Source organism: Cnephaeus nilssonii, assembly GCF_951640355.1.
Source record: "Cnephaeus nilssonii genome assembly, chromosome: X".
NCBI classification, from domain to species: domain Eukaryota; kingdom Metazoa; phylum Chordata; class Mammalia; order Chiroptera; family Vespertilionidae; genus Cnephaeus; species Cnephaeus nilssonii.
The window spans coordinates 68,317,439-68,338,651 of NC_137071.1; the positions used below are offsets into that span (position 1 = coordinate 68,317,439).

Below are 21,213 nucleotides of genomic sequence, written 5' to 3' on the forward strand. Positions count from 1 at the left end.
AATCTCTTTGAGAGAACATCAAGCTTTTGACTGAGTTGGGAGTTAATGTCCTATAATCATAGCCAAGAGAGTAAAGAAGGCACAGTGAAACTGACAACATCAGATGTCAGAGTCCTCTTATTCAGACAAGTCAAAAAAATCCTCATATTTCTGTTTTGCAGGAGGACCCGTAGAGCAGTCAATTGAGGCTCTCTGGTTTAATAGAAATCATGGAGAGAATCTTATGAAAACTCATAAGATTTAATAAGGATTTTAGCAGCTTATTTTGGGTGTAGTTTCCAATCTTTAAAAATGTTTAGGTAATCTTCTCCACTTTCCCCAAATCCTAATTCTTGTAGACTCATTAATGTTGAACCAATGCTTTCTCATGTCTCAGTTTTTTGTATATGCATTTTTTTCAGATGTATTAAACAAACAAAAAAGAAGTCCCCTTATTCAAATTTGTAGGTAAGTATACTCTAGACCCGTGGTCGGCAAACTGCGGCTCCCGAGCCATATGTGGCTCTTTGGTCCCTTGAGTGTAGCTCTTCCACAAAATACCATGGCCTGGGAGAGTCTATTTTGAAGAAGTGGCATTAGAAGAAGTTTAAGTTTAAAAAATCTGGCTCTCAAAAGAAATTTCAATTGTTATACTGTTGATATTTGGCTCTGTTGACTAATGAGTTTGCCGACCAATGCTCTAGACCTATTAGAGAGTCTTTATCTTCATACTCATCCTATCTAATAAAAGAATAATATGCAAATTGACCATCACTCCAACACACAAGATGGCTGCCCCATATGGACACAAGATGGCCAGCAGGGGAGGGCAGTTGTGGGCGATCAGGCCAGCAGGGGAGGGCAGTTGGGAGGGACCAGGCCTGCAAGGGAGGGCAGTTGGGGGAAATCAGGACTGCAGGAGATGGCAGTTGGGAGGGACCAAGACTGCAAGGGAGGGCCATTGGGGGGGGACCCAGGCCTGCAGGGGAGGGCACTTGGGGGGTACCAGGCCTGCAGAGGAGGACAGTTGGGGGGCACCCAGGCCTGCAGGGGAGGGCAGTTGGGAGGGACCAGGCCTGCAAGGGAGGGCCATTGGGGGGAACTCAGGCCTGCAGGGGAGGGCACTTGGGGGGTACCAGGCCTGCAGGGGAGGACAGTTGGGGGGCACCCAGGCCTGCAGGGGAGGGCAGTTGGGAGGGACCAGGCCTGCAAGGGAGGGCCATTGGGGGGGACCCAGGCCTGCAGGGGAGGGCAGTTGGGGGGACCAGGACTGCAGGGGAGGACAGTTGGGGGGCACCCAGGCCTGCAGGGGAGGGCAGTTTCGGGGAACCATGCTGGCAGGGGAGGGCAATTAGCAGTGACCGGGCCAGCAGGGCAGGGCAGTTGTGGGCAAACAGGTCAGCAGGGGAGGGCAGTTGGAGTCGACCAGGCCTGCCGGGGAGGGCAGTTGGTGGGACCAGGCCTGCAGGGGAGGGCAGTTGGGGGGACCAGGCCTGCAGGGGAGGACAGTTGTGGGCAATCAGGCCAGCAGGAGAGGGCAGTTGGGAGGGACAAGGCCTGCAAGGAAGGGCCATTGGGGGGGACCCAGGACTGCAGGGGAGGGCAGCTGGGGGGACCAGGACTGCAGGGGAGGGCAGTTGGGGGGAACCAGGCTGGCGGGGCAGGGCAGTTAGCAGTGACCGGGCCAGCAGGGGAGGGCAGTTCTGGGCAAACAGGTCAGCAGGGGAGGGAAGTTGTGGGCAAATAGGTCAGCAGGGGAGGGCAGTTGGGGGCGACCGGGCCAGCAGGGGAGGGCAGTAGTGGTCAACCGGGCCTGCCGGAGAGGGCAGTTGGGGGGACCAGGCCTGCAGGGGAGGGCAGTTGGGGGACCAGGCCTGCAGGAGAGGGAAGATGGGGGCGATCAGGCCGACAGGGGAGGGCAGTTGGAGGCAACTAGGTCTGCAGGGGAGGGCAGTTTAGGGGGACCAGGCCTGCAGGAGAGAGCATGTGTGGGCGACCAGGCCAGCAGATGAGGGCTTTTAGGGGTTACCAGGCCTGCAGGGGAGGGAAGGTGGGGGTCACCAGGCTGGCAGAGGAGGGCAGTTAGGGGCGACCAGGCGTGCAGGGGAGGGCAGTTATGTGTGACCAGGCCAGCAGGGGAGGGCAGTTGGGGGCAATCAGGCCGGCAGGGGAGCAGTTAGGCATCGATCAGGCTGACAAGGGAGTGGTAAGGGGGTGATCTGGCTGGCAGGCAGAAGCGGTTAGGGGCAATCAGGAAGGCAGGCAAGTGGTTGGGAGCCAGCAGTCCTGGATTGTGAGAAGGATGTCCGACTGCCCAGGGCAGTCGGACATTCCTCAAGGGGTCCCAGGTTGGAGAGGGTGCAGGCTGAGCTGAGGGACACACACACCCCATGCACGAATTTCATGCACCGGGCCTCTAGTCTATATATATATACACAAGTCTAAGCGAACATCGCATCCAAAACAACTGAACGGACAACCGAACAGGCTGTGTGGGGCAATCAGGATGGCAGGGGGGTTAGTGAGGGATGACCAAACGACTGAGCAACAGACTGTGTGGGCTACCAGGCCGGCAGGGGGGTTAGTGAGGGGCAACCAAACGACTGAGCAGCAGGCTGCGTGGGGCGACCAGGCCTGTGGGGGGGGGCAGTTGGGGGTGACCAGGCCAGCAGTGGGGGCAATGAGGGGTGACCAGGCCAGCAGAGGGGGGCAGTGAGGTCCGACCAGACTGGCAGGGCAGGCAGTTGGAGGCAACCACGCCAGCAGGGGGGCAGTAAAGGATGACCAGGCTGACAGGAGGGCAGTTAGTGGAGGCCAGGATGGTGGGGGGGAGCAGTTGAGGGAAACCAGGCTGGCAGGTAGAGCAGTAAGGGGCGACCTGGCCGGTGGAGAGGGGGGGTGAGTTAGGGGTAACCAGGCCACCGGGGGGGCGCTGTTGTGGGCGACTACACCAGCAGGGGGGGCAGTTAGGGGCAATCAGTCAGGCAAGCAGGTGAGCAGTTAGGAGCCAGTGGTCCTGGATTGGAGAGGGTGCAGGCTGGGCTGAGGGGACCTCCCCTCTGGGCCTCTAGTCTTCAATAAGCAGATACTTACTAGTAGTACTGTCGTGACTGGGGTACTTACATGTTCTTTAAGGAGAACACAACATTAATACAAATATTTAAAAGACACAAAACCATACATATATCAAGGGCAAGTTCATTCTAGGGAATAATTGAATGTTTAGTGTTCAAAAGATGGTAGACAGGGAGGTTTTAGCACTCCTTAAATTATTCCAGGTGGAGTTTTGAAAGTTATTGTTTGAATGATAGGCTAGAGAAGGAAATTATGAAAAAAAAACCAAACATGTCAGGAATGGGCGTCATGGGAGAAGGCTCATAGGTATAAAAAATGTGGTAATCTAATAGGGGGTGCGGACACTCAGGAGGGAGATTTTAGATTTCATCCAAGTGAAATAGGAGGGGCCTCTAGGAGGAGAATCACATGATCAAAAGGAAGACAATTTCTTCTCAAAGGAATCCCTTTTAAGAGCTAACCTGACAAGGGGACACTAAATTTTCTAGGAGGGAAATAAAGAATTGCTATTCTATTAACAAAAAGAGATATGGTGCTCAGTGCAATTTAATATGAATATATAATATCAAACAACACAATTTCTCACCCTCCAGGGAGTGGAGCTTTATCTTCCCCCCCTTGATAAAAACTCAAGAGTGACTTGTATGCATATATGCATAATCCAAAGACACAGACAATAGGGTGGTGAAGGACTGGGGCACAGTGAGCCGGGGGCAGGCTAGAAGGGTCAATAGGGGGAAAAGGGATATATGTAATAATTTCAACAATAAACATTTTTTTAAAAGCATACAGAGAACGGGGGGAAAAAACCTCAAGAATGGACTTAACCTGGACAGGGTTCTGGGAAAGAGGCAGCTACTTCAAGGAAATGGTCTCAAAAACTGTCACCTTCACAGAGACCCACTAGTGTTTGTACAGCATGGGTCAATGATGGCACTTGCAGCTTCTTGGTGATGATCTCAAAGGAAAATATGTACTGGGTCAAATCAAAACTATTCCTAGGGAAAGAAATATAATAAGAGGAAAAATGAATAATATAGGCGTCAGACAAAAAAAAAGAGCAAGGGCTCACAGTTGTTCATGACATTATTGTAGCTAATTTAGACAAGTAAACAATTGAAACTAATAATGGCTAACATTATGAATGTTTACAATGTGGCAGGTGCTGTGCAAAGCATGTGTTCTTTATCATTTAATCACCATCCCAATAGCCTCATTAGGTTATTATCTATACTAATAAAAGCCTAGGTGGCCCTCACATCATCACAAGATGGCCGCCCCACGTCATCACATAGATGGCCACCACAAGACAGCCACCACAAGATTGCCATCACAAGATGCCGCCACAAGATGGTTGTCAGGGTAGGGCAGTTGTGGTCAATCAGGCTGGCAGGGGAGGGCAGTTGGGGGCAACTGGGCCAGCAGGGGAGGGCAGTTGGCGTCGACCAGGCCTGCCGGGGAGGGCAGTTGGGGGGACCAGGCCTGCAGGGGAGGACAGTTGGGGGGACTAGGCCTGCAGGGGAGGGCAGATGGGGGCAACCAGGCCAGCAGGGGAGTGCAGTTAAGGGTGACCAGGCCTGCAGGGGAGGGCAGCTGGGGGCGACCAGGCCAAGGAAGGGCAGTTGGGGGCGACTAGGCCGGCAAGGAAGGGCAATTGGGGGCCATCAGGGGAGGGCAGGTGGGGGCAACCAGGCTGGCAGGGGAGGGCAGTTGGGGGCGACCAGGCCTGCAGGGGAGGGCAGTTGGGGATGAGATCAGGCCTGCAGGGGAGGGCCATTGGGGGCGAGATCAGGCCGGCGGGGGGGGGGGGCAGTTGGGGGAGAGATCAGGCCTGCAGGGGAGGGCAGTTGGGGGAGAGATCAGGCCAGCAGGGGAGGGCAGTTGGGGTGACTAGGCCTGCAGGGCTGGGCAGTTGGGGGTGATTGGGCCAGCAGGGGAGCAGTTAGGCGTCAATCAGGCCGGCAGGGTAGTGGTTAGGGGGTGATCAGGCTGGCAGGCAGAAGCGGTTAGGGGCAATCAGGCAGGCAGGCAGGCGAGCGGTTAGGAGCCAGTGGTCCCAGATTGTGAGAGGGATGTCCAACTGTGGGATTGGGTGTGGGATTGGGCCTAAACCAGCAGACAGACATCCCCCAAGGGGTCCCAGATTGGAGAAGGTGCAGGCCAGGCTGAGGGATACCCCCCCTCCGTGCACGAATTTCATGCACTGGGCCTCTAGTACTCATTATAATTGAGGAAATTGAGGTTCACAGAAACAGCTAGAGCTGGCATTGAAACCCATAGTACCTGACTCTTAGTTTGTACTCTTAAATTGCCACCAAATGTATAATATACTATCATTCAGGAGAGAATCAGATTATGACTCTTCCAGCTTTCTCCTTTGCACCTGAAACCACTTCCTACACACCCCTCCAAATGGGTTTAATTGGTGCTACTACAATCTACTAGATCTTTCCTATTGTGGAAGATATTTGATTTACTAAAAGGAACCAAGGTTTTTTGGAGAAATGGCTGACTGTGATGGCTGTGCCAGAGAATATGCAAAATGAGCATCCCATGGTGCCAGAAAGTAAGAAAGTACTCAAAAATGGCCCTAACCAGTTTGGCTCAGTGGATAGAGTGTTGGCCTGTGGACTCAAGGGTCCCAGGTTCGATTCCGGTCAAAGGAGTGTACCTTGGTTGCGGGTACATTCCCAGTAGGAGGTGTGCAGGAGGCAGCTGATCAATGTTTCTCTCTCATCTATGTTTCTAACTCTCTATCCCTCTCCCTTCCTCTCTGTGGAGAATCAATAAAATATATATATATTTTTAAAAAGTAAGTACTCAAAAACCAAAACAATGGGAGCATGCCAAAGAGGCATAGGAACCTAAGTGAAATACCTTCCAAAGGACAAATCTGTAACAATTTGAGAAACCAAATCATTCTTCCTTATAGAAGAATGCTAAATAACTTGTGTAGATTCTCACCCTCTAGGACGTGGAGCTTTATCTTCAACTCTTCTTCAGTATGGGCTGGACTTAGTGACTTCCTTCTAAAAAATATAAAAAATAGAGTATAGACAGTAGGAAATGTGACTTTACCTGGCAAATACTACTATGGCCAATTGATCAAGGCCTTCATATGATACTAGAGGCCCAGTAAATGAAATTTGTGCATGTGGGGGGGGGCAGAGGTCCCTCAGCCCAGCCTGCACCCTCTCACAATTGGGCCTAAACCGGCAGTCAGACATTCCTCTCTCAATCCAGGACCGCTGGCTCCTAACCACTTTGCCTGCCTGTCTCATCACCCCTAACCACTCATTTGCCTGCCTGATTGCCTCTAACTGCTCGCCTGCCTGCCTGCCTCATCACTCCTAACTGCTCGACTGCCTGCCTGATGCCCCTAACTGCTTGCCTGATCACCCCTAACTGCTCGACTGCCTGCCTGATCACCCCTAACTGCCTCTGCCTTAGCCCCCGCCACCACGGCTTCATCTGGAAGGACGTCCAGAATAACATCCGGAAGGTCATTCAGCTATCCATTCTAATTAGCATATTACACTTTTATTATTATAGACTAGAGGCCTGGTGCACGAATTGGTGCACAGATGGGGTTCCTTGGTGTTTGGGGCCAATCGGGGGGGCAGGCCAGTCCCCTCCCCATCGGGGCCGATCTAGGGGGGGGCTGGCTGGCTAGGGGGCGGGGCTACAGGAGGTTGGCCAGCCAGGGGGAGGGAGTGAGGGAGGTTGGCCGGCTGGTGGAGGGACCGCAGGAGGTTGGCCGGCAGGGGGCGAGGTACCTTGAGAGGTTGGCCGGCCGGCTCCACCCCATCGGAGACAACCGGGGGGTGGGGCTGGCCAGCTGGGGGGAGGGACCATGGGAGTTTGGCTGGCCATGGGAGGTTGGCTGTGGGAGCGAACTGACCACCAGGGGGCAGCGTTGAGCGTCTGGTGGTCAGTGCGCATCATAGCAACCGGTCGACTGGTCGTTTGGTCCTTCAGTCACTTAGGCTTTTATATATATATAGATGATGAGAATGACATTTTATCTGAGTGGTCTTCCCAAACACCCATAACCCTAGTCTAATCATGAGGAAAGCATAAGACACATCCCAAATGAGGCACAGACTACAAAATACCTGTCATTCTCCTCATTACTATCAAGGTAATCAAAACAAAGTAATTCTGAGAAATTGTCATGGTCAATTGGACCCAAAGGAGACATGATAACAATGTAATGTGGTATCCTAGATGGGATCCTAGAACAGAAAAATACAGTAGGCAAAAACTAAGGATATCTGAATAAAATATGGACTTTAGGTAATAATAATAATAATAATCAGTTTGGGTTCATTAATTGTGATAAAGGAACCATACTAATCTAACATGTTGATAAAAGGAATAAATGTGTGCAAGGCAGGGAGTGGGTGGATATGGGAATTCTCTGTACTATTTTTGTAACTTTTTGGTAAGTCTAAAATTATTCCAAAATACAAAGTTTATTTTAAATAATCACAGAACTTAGGAGAAGAAATAGAGTTAAATCCCAGCTTTGACTCTTATTAACTGTGTAATCCTGTGCAAGTCACTTTCTGAGCTTTGGTATCCTTGTTTATAAAATAGATAGAATATTACTTTTTAAGTGACATCTGCAACTTGGCAGACTGGGAAGCTGCAGGCCCTCCTCCTGCTACCCATATTAACATTTTAACAAGCAACTAGGGACTGGCTAAAATAACTTTATAGGAGCTCTGAAAAACAGTCTACAGCAACCAAACAAATGCTTAATCAAGAAAAAGCTACTTAGAAAAATGGCAGGAAATACCATAGTTTTTACTTAACTGTACTCCACCCCTCCTTCTCCCACAGTGTCCACAGCACCATTTAGGGGGAGAAGTGGCCTAGCTGCCAATGCCATCCCTCTAACTGGAGAAAGGAAGGTGGGCCCATTTTGCAATGTTCTAATCTGCCTGGGGGCTACCTGAGGTACTGATCTCTGTTTTACTTAACTTAGAGTTCAGACAGAGAAAAGTGGCATAGCTTGGATGTCAGGCTAGGAAAAGCCACAGGAAATAGTGGACATTTCTGTGAAAGCTGCAAAAGTACCACAGCTTCACAACACCTGGGTCAGATATTAGATTAGAAAACACAATAGAACATCAAAACTCCCCAGAAAAAAAGCAAAGGTGAAACTCTTTAGGAAACTAAGACACTTTTTAAAGTGTTTACTTAGGGAAATTGGAAGAAGCACACAACAGGCCCATAAAAGATGTATGCCTAGAAAAGGTCTAAGAAGACTTTAAGATGCCACATAAGGCTTATCACAAGGCACACAGCTATCCTTGTTAATTAGTAAATGTTTTCCTCAGCACAGAGCCTATCTGAAAACTATTTTTTAATGCCAAACTTTCAGAAAACAAACAAACATCACAAAGCATACAAGGAAACAAGAAAATATGCCACATTCAATGGAAGAAAGTAAAGTGGCAGAAACTGTCCCTGAAAAAAACACAGGCATCAGAATTATGAGACAAAGACTAAAACAACTGTTTTAAATATGCTCTGGGCCAAAGGAAAACACAAAGAACTGAAAGAATAAGGAAAATAATGTATTTTAAAAAGTAGAATAACATCAAAGAGATAAAAATATAAAAATGAACCAAACAGAAATTCTAGACTTGAAAATATAATAATTGAATTGAAATGTTCATTAGAGGGGTTCAACAGTACATGCAAACAGGAAGAATCAGTGAAGTTAAAAACAGATCATTTGAAATTATGGAGCCTCAGGAGAAAAAAACATACACAATAGAATGAAGAAAAAAGTGGACAGAGATTAAGAAAGTTATGGAACATCATCAAGCAATATATGCATTATGAGAGTTCCAGAAGGTTAAAAGAGAAAGGAAGGAGAAAGGGGCAAAGAGGTTATTTGAAAGCTTCCCAAATTTGGGGAAAACCATGGATTTACAAGTCCAAGAATCATAATGAACTCTAAGTAAGATAAACCCAAAGAAGCCTACACCAAGATACATTATTATCAGACTCTCAACAACCAAAGTGAGAATCTTGAAAGAAGCAAGAAAAAAGCAACTCTTTATGTACAAGGATCCTCAATAAAATTATCCGTGAATTTCTCAGTGGAAGTCTCAAAGACCAGAAGGAGTGAGATAATCTATATATATATAAAAGCCTAAGCGACTGACGACTGAATGACCGGTCGACTGGTCAATATGATGCGCACTGACCACCAGGATGCAAACGCTCAATGCAGGAGATGCCCTTTGGTGGTCAGTGCGCTTCCACAGCGTGAGTGCCACTCAGCTGACCGACCCATCCCAGTAGCCCACCAGCCTAGATGCAGCCACTCAATCCGTCAGTGGTCCTGCAGGTCCAATCTCCGGAGAACAGGCCAGACACCAATAGACCAGCAACGCCGGCACAATCCCAACAGCACCACTGGTCTCCTGGAAGTCAGCCTCAGGCACTGCAATTGCTTCATCTCCCTAGACCAGTGATGGCGAACCTATGACACATGTGTCAGCACTGACACGCGTAGCCATTTCTGATGACACGCGGGAGCCGCATGCCGAGGATGAAACATTTGTTGCTCCTGAGGATGAAACATTTGCAAAATAATGTTTTTCCCTCAAAGTGACACACTACCCGAGTTATGCTCAGTTTTTTGGCGAAGTTTGACACACCAAGCTCAAAAGGTTGCCCATCACTGCCCTAGACACTCTGCAAGGAAGAAATAATATAAAATTATTCACTAGGTGGCTCCCAAACCAGCACGAACATCAGCAGGATGGATCTGGATCCTGGGCTGGCAAGGGCAGGGCATCCCACTGCCGACACGCCCAGAGTGCCGACTGCGTCCTGCCCCACTCACCCCCCTCGGGATGGGTGCCAGATGCAGGGCTCACACTTGGCGAGCGCTGCTATGATGGCACGTGCCTCTCCCGATCAGGACTGTTTGGGTGCTAGCCCGCAGCAGACACAGTTGGGCCAGAATGAGCAGGAGCAGCAGGCAAGAGTGGCAGGTGGCACTGGACTGCCGGTTTCGGCCCGATCCCTGCAGGAAACCCCGAGGACCCCACCCATGCACAAATTCGTGCACCGGGCCTCTAGTATATTTATACAGCTGAAAGAAAGATAACGTCAACTGAGAATTCTATATCTGGCAAAACTGTCCTTCAAAAATGAAGGTGAAATTAAAACATTCTCAGATAAACATTATTTAACATCACAAAGGAGATTTCAGCCACAGCAATTAGGTAAAAAAAATATATAAATTGAAGGTATCCAAATTGGAATGAAAGGGTTAAAATTACCTCAGTATACAGATGATATGAACTCATACGTAGAATACACTAATATTCACCCCCAAACCCACTAGAACTAATAAATGAATTCAGCAAAATTGTGGCATACAAAATCAACAAGAATTGGTTGCATTTCTGTATACTAACAATGAACAATGTGTAAAGGAAAATAAGAAAACAATTATATTTATAAAGAAACAAAAAAAGCAAAGGCAACAAAAGCAAAAATCAGCAAGGAGGACTACATCAAACTAAAAACTTTCTGCACAGCAAAAGAAACAATCAAGAACATGAAAAGGCAATCTATCTAAAAGGAGTAAATATTTACAAATCATATATCTGATAAGGGTTTAATATCCAAAATATATAAATAACTCATACAACACAATAACAAAAGGCAAATACAATTAAAAATTAGCAGAGAAGTCGACTGACAGAAGATGACTGCCGATGGGAAGGCAGACTGCAAGATAGTGCATGAGTGAGAGAACGAAAGGAGAGTGTGTGTTCGCATGGGGAGTGTTTATTTGTGACTTGAGGACAGCTATACTCCAAAGGACTGTAGGGGATTGCCAGACGCCATTCCCCTGACCGGGCTGCCTCCATTGCTGCTGAAATCCCTCCCGGAGCAACTGGCTCTGACGTGGAGACTGCACCATCTTGGAGGGGAGAGTGGATGTTATCGGAAGACTAAAAATCCCAGGAATCTACAACACCACTACCCAGAGAACAGCTGAGAACCCAGCAACACTGGTCCCCAAGCAGCGCGAACACGCGGATTCAGAGGAGCTCGGCACCTCCTCACGGAAAGGTCAGATTTCGCCTAGGATAGGGAGAGAAAGAACTACATAACCAGACACCCAGAGAAGAGAGATCATGGGGGAGACAAAGAAACAGCCCGCATATGAAAGAAAAAGAGGCATCGCCAGAAAAGGAAGTAAACAAAATGGAGGCAAGCAACCTGTCAGAGAAAGAATTCAGAGAAATAGTCATAACATGGATGAAAAGAATGGAAGACAAATTCAACACTATATGTAAGAAATAAGAGGAAATGAAGAACCAAGAAGAAATGAAAAAATGACATCGCTGCTATAAAGAACTCAATAGAAAGCATCAAGAGTAGACTAGAAGAAGCAGAGGACCACATCAGTGAGCTAGAAGACAAGGTGGGAAAAAATATCCAATTAGAGCAGCTTCTAGAAAAAAAAAATTAAAAAGCAGGAGGAGAGCCTAAGGGAACTTTGGGACAACACAAAACAAAACAACATCCGCATAATAAGGGTACCAGAAGGAGAGGAAACTGAGCAAGGAATAGAAAACCTGTTTGAAGAAATAATGACAGAAACCTTCCCTGATATGGGGAAGAAAAAATCACACAAATCCAAGAAGCTCACAGAGTCCCAAACAAAATGAACCCCAAAATACCAATGCCAAGGCACATTATAATTAAATTGGCAAACACCAACGACAAAGTCAAAAACTTAAAAGCAGCCAGAGAGAGACGGAAAGTTACCTACAAAGGATCCATCATCATACTAGCAACTGATTTCTCAACAAAAACACATCAGGCAAGAAGGGAAGGGAATGAAATATATAAAGTCATGCAAAGGAAGGGTCTGAATCCAAGAATACTGTACCCAGCAAGGCTATCAATCAAAATTTAGGGTGAAATCAAGAGCTTCACAGACAAAAAAGGACTAAGGGAGTTTATTACCACCAAACCAGCAATGCAAGAAATGCTAAAGGGTCTGATGTAAAAGGAAGAAATAGGAAGCTAAGAAGGAACACATGGGTAAAGAATTAAAATGGCGACAAACAAGACCTATCAATAACAACTTTAAATGCAAATGGATTAAATGCACCAATCAAAAGACATAGGGGAACTGAATGGATAAGAACACATAACCCATATATCTAGTGTCTACAGGAAACCCACCTCAGAAAAAAAGACATATACAGACTGATGGTGAAGGGATGGAAAAACGTTTTTCAGGCAAATGGAAATGAAAAAAAAAGCTGGGGTAGCAATACTTATATCTGACAAATTAGATCTCACAGTGAAGGACATAACAAGAGATAAGGAAGCCACTTCATAATATTAAAGGGAGCAATCCATCAAGAAGAAATAACTCTGGTAAACATATATGCATCCAATACAGAAGCACCCAAATACTTAAAAAAAACTTCTGGAGGATACCCAGGGAGAGATTGATAGCAATACAATCATAGCAGTAGACTTTAATACCCCACTATCAGCATTGGAAAAATCCTCTAAAACAAAAAATCAGCAAAGAAACATTGATCCTAAATGACTCACTAGACCAGATGGAATTGACATCTTCAGAACACTTCACCCCAAAGCCACAGAATATACATTCTTCTCAAGTGCACATGGGTCATTTTCAAAAATAGATCATATGTTAGGACATAGGCAAAGTCTCTCCAAATTCAAAAAGATAGATATCATATCAAGCATCTTATCAGATCACTGTGGCATAAAACTGGAAATCAACTACAATAAAAACAATCCAAAGAAATCAAACACATGGAGACTAAACAGCATGCTATTAAACAATGACTGGGTTACCAGAGATATCAAGGAATAAATAAAAAACTTCACGCCAACAAATGACAATGAAAACACAACAATTCAAAATCTATGGGACACAGCGAAAGCAGTCTTGAGAGGGAAGTTCATAGCTCTGCAAGCCTACTGCAAAAAACAAGAAACAATGGTAATAAATTACCTAACCCTACAACTGAAAGAGTTAGAAAGAGAGCAACAAGAAAAGCCCAGTGTAAGCAGAAGGAAGGAAATAATAAAGATCAGAGCAGAGATAAACGACATAGAGACCAAAGAAACAATACAAAAGATCAACAAAACCAAGAGCTGGTTCTTTGAAAGGATAAACAAGATTGACGAACCTTTAGCCACACTCACCAAGAAACAAAGAGAGAGGACCCAAATAAACAAAATCAGAAATGAAAGAGGTGAAATAACAACTGACCCTGCTGAAATACAAAGGATTGTTTCAAAATACTATGAACAAGTCTATTCCAATAAACTGGACAACCTGGAGGAAATGGACATATTCCTAGAAAAATATAACCTTCCAAAACTCAATCAGGAAGAATCTAAACAGCTCAATAGCCCAGTAACTATGGAAGAAATGGAAGCAGACATCAAAAAGCTTCCAGCAAACAAAAGCCCGGTGCCAGACGGCTTCATAGGAGAGTTTTACCAAACATTCAAGAAGGAACTAAAACCTATCCTCCTCAGACTATTCCAAAAAATTCAAGAGGAAGGAACACTTCCAAGCTCCTTCTATGAAGCCAGCATCACCCTAATACCAAAACCAGATAAAGACAACACAATGAAAGAGAATTACAGGCCAATATCACTCATGAACATAGATGCCAAAATCCTCAACAAAATTCTAGCAAATCGGCTCCAGCAATACATCAGAAAGATCATACATCATGACCAAGTAGGATTAATCCCAGGGATGCAAGGATGGTACAATATCCGCAAATCAATAAACGTGATACATCTCATCAACAAAATGAGAGACAAAAATCACATAGTCATATCAATTGATGCAGAAAAAGCATTTGACAAAATCCAACACACTTTCTTGATAAAAACTCTCAACAAGGTGGGAATAGAAGGATCATACTTCAACATAATAAAAGCTATATATGATAAACCCACAGCCAACATCATACTCAATGGGCAAAAACTAAAACCATTTTCCCTAAGAACAGGAACAAGACAGGGATGCCCACTCTCACCACACCTGTTTGACATAGAAATATTAGCCATTGCAATCAGACAAGAATAAGAAATAAAAGGCATCCAAATTGGAAAAGAAGAAGTAAAGCTATCCTTATTTGCAGATGACATGATACTGTACATAAAAAACCTGAAAGATTCCATCAAAAAATTAATAGACTTAATAAATGAATTCGGCAATGTAGCAGGATACAAAGTTAACGCCAAGAAATCTATGGCCTTTCTATACACCAATAGTGAACGTATAGAAAGAGAGAGTAAAAAAGCAATCCCATTTACCATTGCACCAAAAAGTTAAGATACCTAGGAATAAACTTAACTAAGGAGGTAAAAGAACTATATGCAAAAAACTGCAGGACATTGAAAAAAGAGATAGAGGAAGACAAAAACAGATGGAAGAACATACCATGTTCATGGATTGGTAGAATCAATATCATTAAAATGTCCATACTACCCAAAGCAATCTATAGATTCAATGCACTCCCTATCAAAATACCAACAGCATATTTCACAGATTTAGAAAAAACTCTCCAAAAATTCATCTGGAATAAAAAAAAAAGACCCCGAATAGCCACAACAATCCTGAAAAAGAAGAATAAAGTAGGAGGGATCTCAATACCAGACCTCAAGCTGTATTACAAAGCCACTGTTCTCAAAACAGCATGGTACTGGCACAAGAACAGACATATTGATCAATGGAACAGAATAGAGAATCCAGATATCAACCCAAACCAATATGCTCAATTAATATTTGACAAAGGAGGAATGAACATACAATGGAGTCAAGACAGTCTCTTCAATAAATGGTGTTGAGAAAATTGGACAGATACATTCAAAAAAATGAAACTAGATCACCAACTTACACCATACACAAAAATGAACTCAAAATGGATACAGGACTTAAACATAAGACGGGAAACCATAACAATACTAGAGGAATCCACAGGCAGCAAAATCTCAGACATATGCCAAAAGAAATTCTTCACTGATAGTGCTCCTAGGGCAATGGAAGCTAAAGAGAAAATAAACAAATGGGACTACATCAAAATACAAAGCTTTTTTACAGCAAAAGAAACTATCAGCAAAACAACAAGAAATCCCACTGTATGAGAGAACATATTTGCAAATGTTATCACTGATAAAGGTTTAATCTCCAACATCTACAGGCAGCTTATACAACTTAATAAAAGGAAGATAAATGATCCAATAAAAAAATGGGCAATGGACCTAAATAGAATCTTTTCCACAGAAGACAGAAGAAAGGCCAAGAGACACATGAAAACATGCTCAAAGTCACTAATTATCTGAGAGATGCAAATCAAAACGACAATGCGGTACCATCTCACACCGGTCAGAATGGCTATCATCAACAAATCAACAAATGACAAGTGTTGGCGAGGATGCGGAGAAAAGGAACCCTCGTGCACTGCTGGTGAGAATGTAGACTGGTGCAGCCACTGTGGAGAACAGTATGGAGTTTCCTCAAAAAACTGAAAATGGAACTCCCATTTGACCCAGTAATCCCACTCCTAGGAATATATCCTAAGAAACTGGAAACACCAATAAGAAAGGATATATGCACCCCTATGTTCATAGCAGCACAATTTACAATAGCAACGATTTGGAAACAGCCTAGGTGCCCGTCAGCAGATGACTGTATCAGAAAACTATGGTACATCTACACAATGGAATACTATGCTGCCATAAAAAGAAGGAATTCCTACCATTTGCAGCAACCTTGATGGAATTGGAGAACATCATGCTAAGTGAAATAAGCCAGTCCATGAAAGAAAAATACCACATGATCTCACTCATCTATGGATAATAAAGAAAATTATAAGCTGTTGAACAAAAAGATAGATACAAAGACAGTAAAGCATCAAACAGAAGGTCAAATTATAGCGTGAAGGTTAGGGAGAGGTGGGGGAGATAAGAGATCAACCGAACGACTTGTATGCAAGCATATAAGCATAACCAATGGACACAAAACTCTGGGGGCTGAGGGCATGTATGGGAGTGGGGTGGGGTGGGGCAATGGTAAGATATGTACACATATAATACCTTAATAAAAAAATGAAAATAAAAAAATTTAAAAATGTCCATACTACCCAAAGCAATCTATGGATTCAATGCACTCCCCATTGAAATACCAACGGCATATTTCACAGACTTAGAAAAAACTCTCCAAAAATAAATGGTGTTGGGAAAATTTTTTATTCATCTGGAATTAAAAAAGACCCCGAATAGCCACAGCAATCCTGAGAAAGAAGAATAAAGTAGGAGGTATCTAAATACCAGACCTCAAGCTGTATTACAAAGCCACTGTTCTCAAAACAGCATGGTACTGGCACAAGAACAGACATATAAAACAATGGAATAGAATAGCGAACCCAGATATCAACCCAAACCACTATGCTCAATTAATACTTGACAAAGGAGGCATGAACATACAATGGAGTCAAGACAGTCTCTTCAATAAATGGTGTTGGGAAAATTGGACAGATACATGCAAAAAAATGAAACTAGACCACCAACTTACACCATACACAAAAATAAACTCAAAATGGATACAGGACTTAAACATAAGATTGGAAACAATAAAAAATCTTAGAAGAAGCCGTAGACAGCAAAATAGCAGACATTTGTCGTAGCAATATGTTTAACGATACAGCTCTAGGACAATGGAAACTAAGGAGAAAATAAAGAAACCATCATCAAAACAACAAGAAAGCCCACTGCATGGGAGAACATATTTGCCAATGTTATCTCTGATAAGGGTTTAATCTGCAAAATTTACAGGGAACTCATACAACTTAACAAAAGGAAGATAAATAACCAAATCAAAAAATGGGCAAAGGACCTAAATAGACACTTTTAGAAAGAGGACATACAGAAAGCCAAGAGACACATGAAAATATGCTCAAAGTCACTAATCATCCGAGAGATGCAAATGAAAACAAAAATGCAAATCAAAACACCTGTCAGAATGGCTATCATCAACAAATCAACAAACTACAAGTGCTGGCAAGTATGTGGCGAAAAAGGAACCATTGTGCACTGCTGGTGGGAATGCAGACTGGTGCAGCCATTGTGGAAAACAGTATGGCGATTCCTCAAAAATTTAAAAATGGAACTGCCATTTGACCCAGTAATACCACTTCTAGGAATATATCCCAAGAAAACAGAAACACCAATCAGAAAGGATATATGCACCCCTATGTTCATAGCAGCACAATTTACAATAGCTAAGATTTGGAAACAGCCTAAATGCCCATCAGCAGATGAGTGAATTAGAAAACTATGGTACATCTACACAATGGAATACTACGCTGCTATAAAAAAGAAGGAATTCTTAACATTTGCAGCAGCATGGATGGAACTGGAGAGCATTATGCTAAGTGAAATAAGTCAGGCAATGAAAGAAAAATACCACATGATCTCACTCATTTATGGAAAATAAAGAACATTATAACCTGATGAACAAAAAAATAGATACAGAGGCAGTAAAGCATCGAACAGACTGTCAAATTACAGCGGGACGGCTGGGGAGTGTTGGGGAGGGGAGGAAAGAGATCAACCGAAGGACTTGTATGCATGCATATAAGCGCAACCAATGGACACAAGACACTGGGGGGGTGGGGATGAGGGCATGCGACAGAGGGTAGAGGAGGCTGCGGGAAGGTCAATGGGGGGGAGGGGAAAGGAGATATATGTACTATTATGTGTAATATTTTAAACAATAAAAAAAAAAACAAATTAGCAAAGGATCTAAAAGACATACAGATGACCAACAGATACTTGAAAAGGTGTTCAAAATTACTAATCATCTAGGAAATGTAAATCAAAACCAGAATGAGATATCACTTCACACCTATTAAATGATTATTATAAAAAAGCCAAGAAATAACAAGCAGTTGGAAGGATGAGGAGAAAAGGGAACCCTCATTCAAGATAATGAAAATGTAAATTGGTGTAGCCACAACAGAAATCAGTATGGAGAAAACCAAGATGGCGGCATAGGTTAAACACCTAACCTACAGCCGGGCACAACAATTTCAAAAACACAACTAAAAATCAAAACGGACATCATCCAGAACCACAGGAAAGCTGGCTGACTGAAATGCCCACAATTAGAAGGAAAGAGAGGACCACAAGGAAAATCAGGGAAGCCATAAAAGCTTGAGGTATGGAGACACGGGCGGAGAAGGCGCGCGTGCGGGGAAGACGGAGCCGGAGAGGAAGGGGCGGCTGACGGCCTGGCTGGCGTTCTCTGGCGGGAAGGAGATAAAAGCGCCAGATTGTGCTGAACCCCAGCTCCGACTGCACTGAACCCCAGTTCCGGGCGAAACCCTGGGAAGCCGGGCTCATGCTGGGGGAGTCTGGGCTCTGGGGCGGAGATACGGAGGAGTTGCGCCGGAGCCGCGCACGGGAATGTGCGCAGAGGAGGGTCTGTTGCCTGTGCCGCTGGATTGCCCTAGCGGGAGGAAGACAAGGGCTCCGGACTGTGTTGAACCCCCAGTTCCAACTGCACTGAACCCCAGTTCCGGGAAAGACCCGGGGAAGCCAGGCTCATGCTGGGGAAAGCTGGGCTGTGGGGCAGAGGTGCAGAGAGGCGGCGAAGAGCAGAGCACCGGAGGCGCCCAGGGGATTGTGCGGGAGGATGGGCTGCTGACTGTGCCGCTGAGTCGCCCTGGAGAGAAGGAGACAAAAGCGCCAGACTGCGGTGAGCCCCAATTCTGACTACACGGAAACCCAGTTCCGGGCGAGAATCTGGGAATCCAGATTCATTGGGGGAGAGACTAGACTGGCAGCGCGCGAAACTCCAGGGCGCTTTTCTCTCAGAGGTGTTTGCTGGGAGTACAGAGGGACACAGGAACCTCATAGGGCGGGGCTGACGGGAAGCCAAGGTGGTAGGCTCCGCCCTGTAGCTCCGCCCCATCCAAGCTGAACACAGAGGCTTTTACAATTTTGCAAGTCTAGTTGAATGGGGCTGTCTCCCGGCATAGACACAGCTGATCCTCACAGCCAATTGGACTGGAGGTCACATCCTCCCAGTGTACCAACAGCAATCAAGGCTTAACAACACCAAGACTTTGCACTCAGCCCACAAAGGGGGGTATCAAGAGCGACCACCTAGGGAGATTGGGGAAGCTGAGCGATAGGGAGGCAGCCAAAAGGGGAAGACACCGAAACAGGTCACGAATATAAGGGATGCTGTAATTCATGCTGAGGGGCCACCGGCAGTAGCTGACCTACACTCCATTGGAGACCCAGAAACGAAGGCATCTAGTGGTCGCTGTGAGATGACACCAGATTTCAACCACTACCATAAGGGACACATTCAAGAGGCAGACGCAGTGAGCGCCAAAGCCTTGCTGCACCAAGACCCGGCAAATAAACGTGTCTCCCTCACAGCAACTCTTCCTTTATAGACACAGAGGGTCCGCACGACCAATTGGCCTGGAGGACAATTCCTCCCAGTGACACCAACAACAATCAAGACTTAACTATACAAACAAGGACCAAGATGGAGGCATAGGGCAGAAGCCTGATTGCTGCCTACCACAACAATTTTGAGACTACGACGGGAGAGCAGAGCAGACACCATCCAGAACCACTGGAGGGCTGACTGAGCAGATGCTCTACAACTAGAATAAAAGAGAGGGGTACGCGGGATGAAGCTGATGCCGGTGACCCAAAGACCACACTTTAAAAACTACGGCTCAGGCGACACAATGGCAGCCTGGATCGTGCTCGGCGCAGTTCCCCCAGCGGTCTCCGGCTGAGGGGAAGGCTTCACTCGCTGCCGAGCACGGACAGACGAGCCCCTGGGAGACATGGGGTGGGAGACTACGCGCTTGCTGACCTCCGAGTCCTTCAAGAATCTCAACGTCCCGGAAGCGGCCAGGTGCGCACGCTCGGCGACCGGCCACCGCTGCAGACCCAAGGGCCGACGCAGCCACCCCGGACCAGCCCGCCGCCGCGCACCGGGCACACCGGAGCTTCGTCGAGCCCGCCGCCCAACGAGTTCTGCGGTGGCTGCCCTGGAACTCTGAGAAAATGGCCGAAGGAATTGCTGAGAGGGAATTGACCAACAGGAATTGGGTCAAGAAGATGAAACCCCGCTGGGTCCCAGATCCGGGTGAAGCCGCGTGCCCCTGGGTCCGGGTGAGGCTGGGAACTGGGTCAGGGTGAGGCTGGGCCCCGGGTCCGGGTGAGGCCACGTGCCCCTGGGTCCGGGCAAGGCCATGCGCCCCTGGGTCCGGGTGAGGCTGAATCTTGGGTCCGGGCGAGGCCGTGCGCCCCTGGGTCCGGGTGAGGCTGAATCCTGGGTCCGGGCGAGGCCGTGCGCCCCTGGGTCCGGGTGAGGCTGAATCCTGGGTCCGGGCGAGGCCGTGGGCCCCTGGATCCGGGTGAGCCTGGGCCCCGGGTCCGGGCGAGGCCGTGGGCCCCTGGATCCGGGTGAGCCTGGGCCCCGGGTCCGGGCGAGGCCGTGGGCCCCTGGATCCGGGTGAGCCTGGGCCCCGGGTCCGGGCGAGGCCGTGGGCCCCTGGATCCGGGTGAGCCTGGGCCCCAGGTCCGGGCGAGGCCACGTGCCCCTGGATCCGGGTGAGCCTGGGCCCCGGGTCCGGGCGAGGCCGTGGGCCCCTGGATTCGGGTGAGGCCACGCGACCCTGGGTCTGGGAGAGGCCACGCGCCCCTGGGTCCGGGTGAGGCCATGCGCCCCTGGGTCCAGATGAAGCTGAATCCTGGGTCTGGGCGAGGCCGTGTGCCCCTAGATCCGGGTGAGGCTGGATCCCGGGTCCGGGTGAGGCCGTGGGCCCCTGGATCCGGGTGAAGCCGTGCCCCTGGATCCGGCCGAGACCAAACCATAGGGAGTCGGACCTGCATTACCACCATTTGTCCACCATCCAGAGCTGAGGGGTCAGTGCCGACATGTACTCATAAGGAACTGGTGGACATTGATATTGGGTCTCAAAAGAACTGTTGGACCAGAAAGAAACTCAGTACAGACTGATTCATTTGCCTGTCAGCATAACTATTATTGCTCGTCGCACATTCAAT

At 46.8% G+C, this 21,213-nt stretch overlaps 1 long non-coding RNA gene across 2 annotated transcripts in view; it reads right to left on the minus strand.

Moving 5' to 3' along the window:
* Positions 1-21,213, minus strand: part of LOC307095737 — a 105,834-nt gene that overhangs the window by 68,972 nt on the left and 15,649 nt on the right. Inside the window, exons 2-3 of one of the 2 annotated variants that reach the window (XR_013813221.1) lie at positions 6,019-6,083; positions 2,365-4,052 (exon numbers count right to left, since the gene is read on the minus strand). This is a non-coding gene — a long non-coding RNA (uncharacterized lncRNA). Of the gene's footprint in view, positions 1-2,364; positions 4,053-6,018; positions 6,084-21,213 lie in introns of those variants that run through there. The other variant, XR_013813220.1, reaches the window with a different exon arrangement.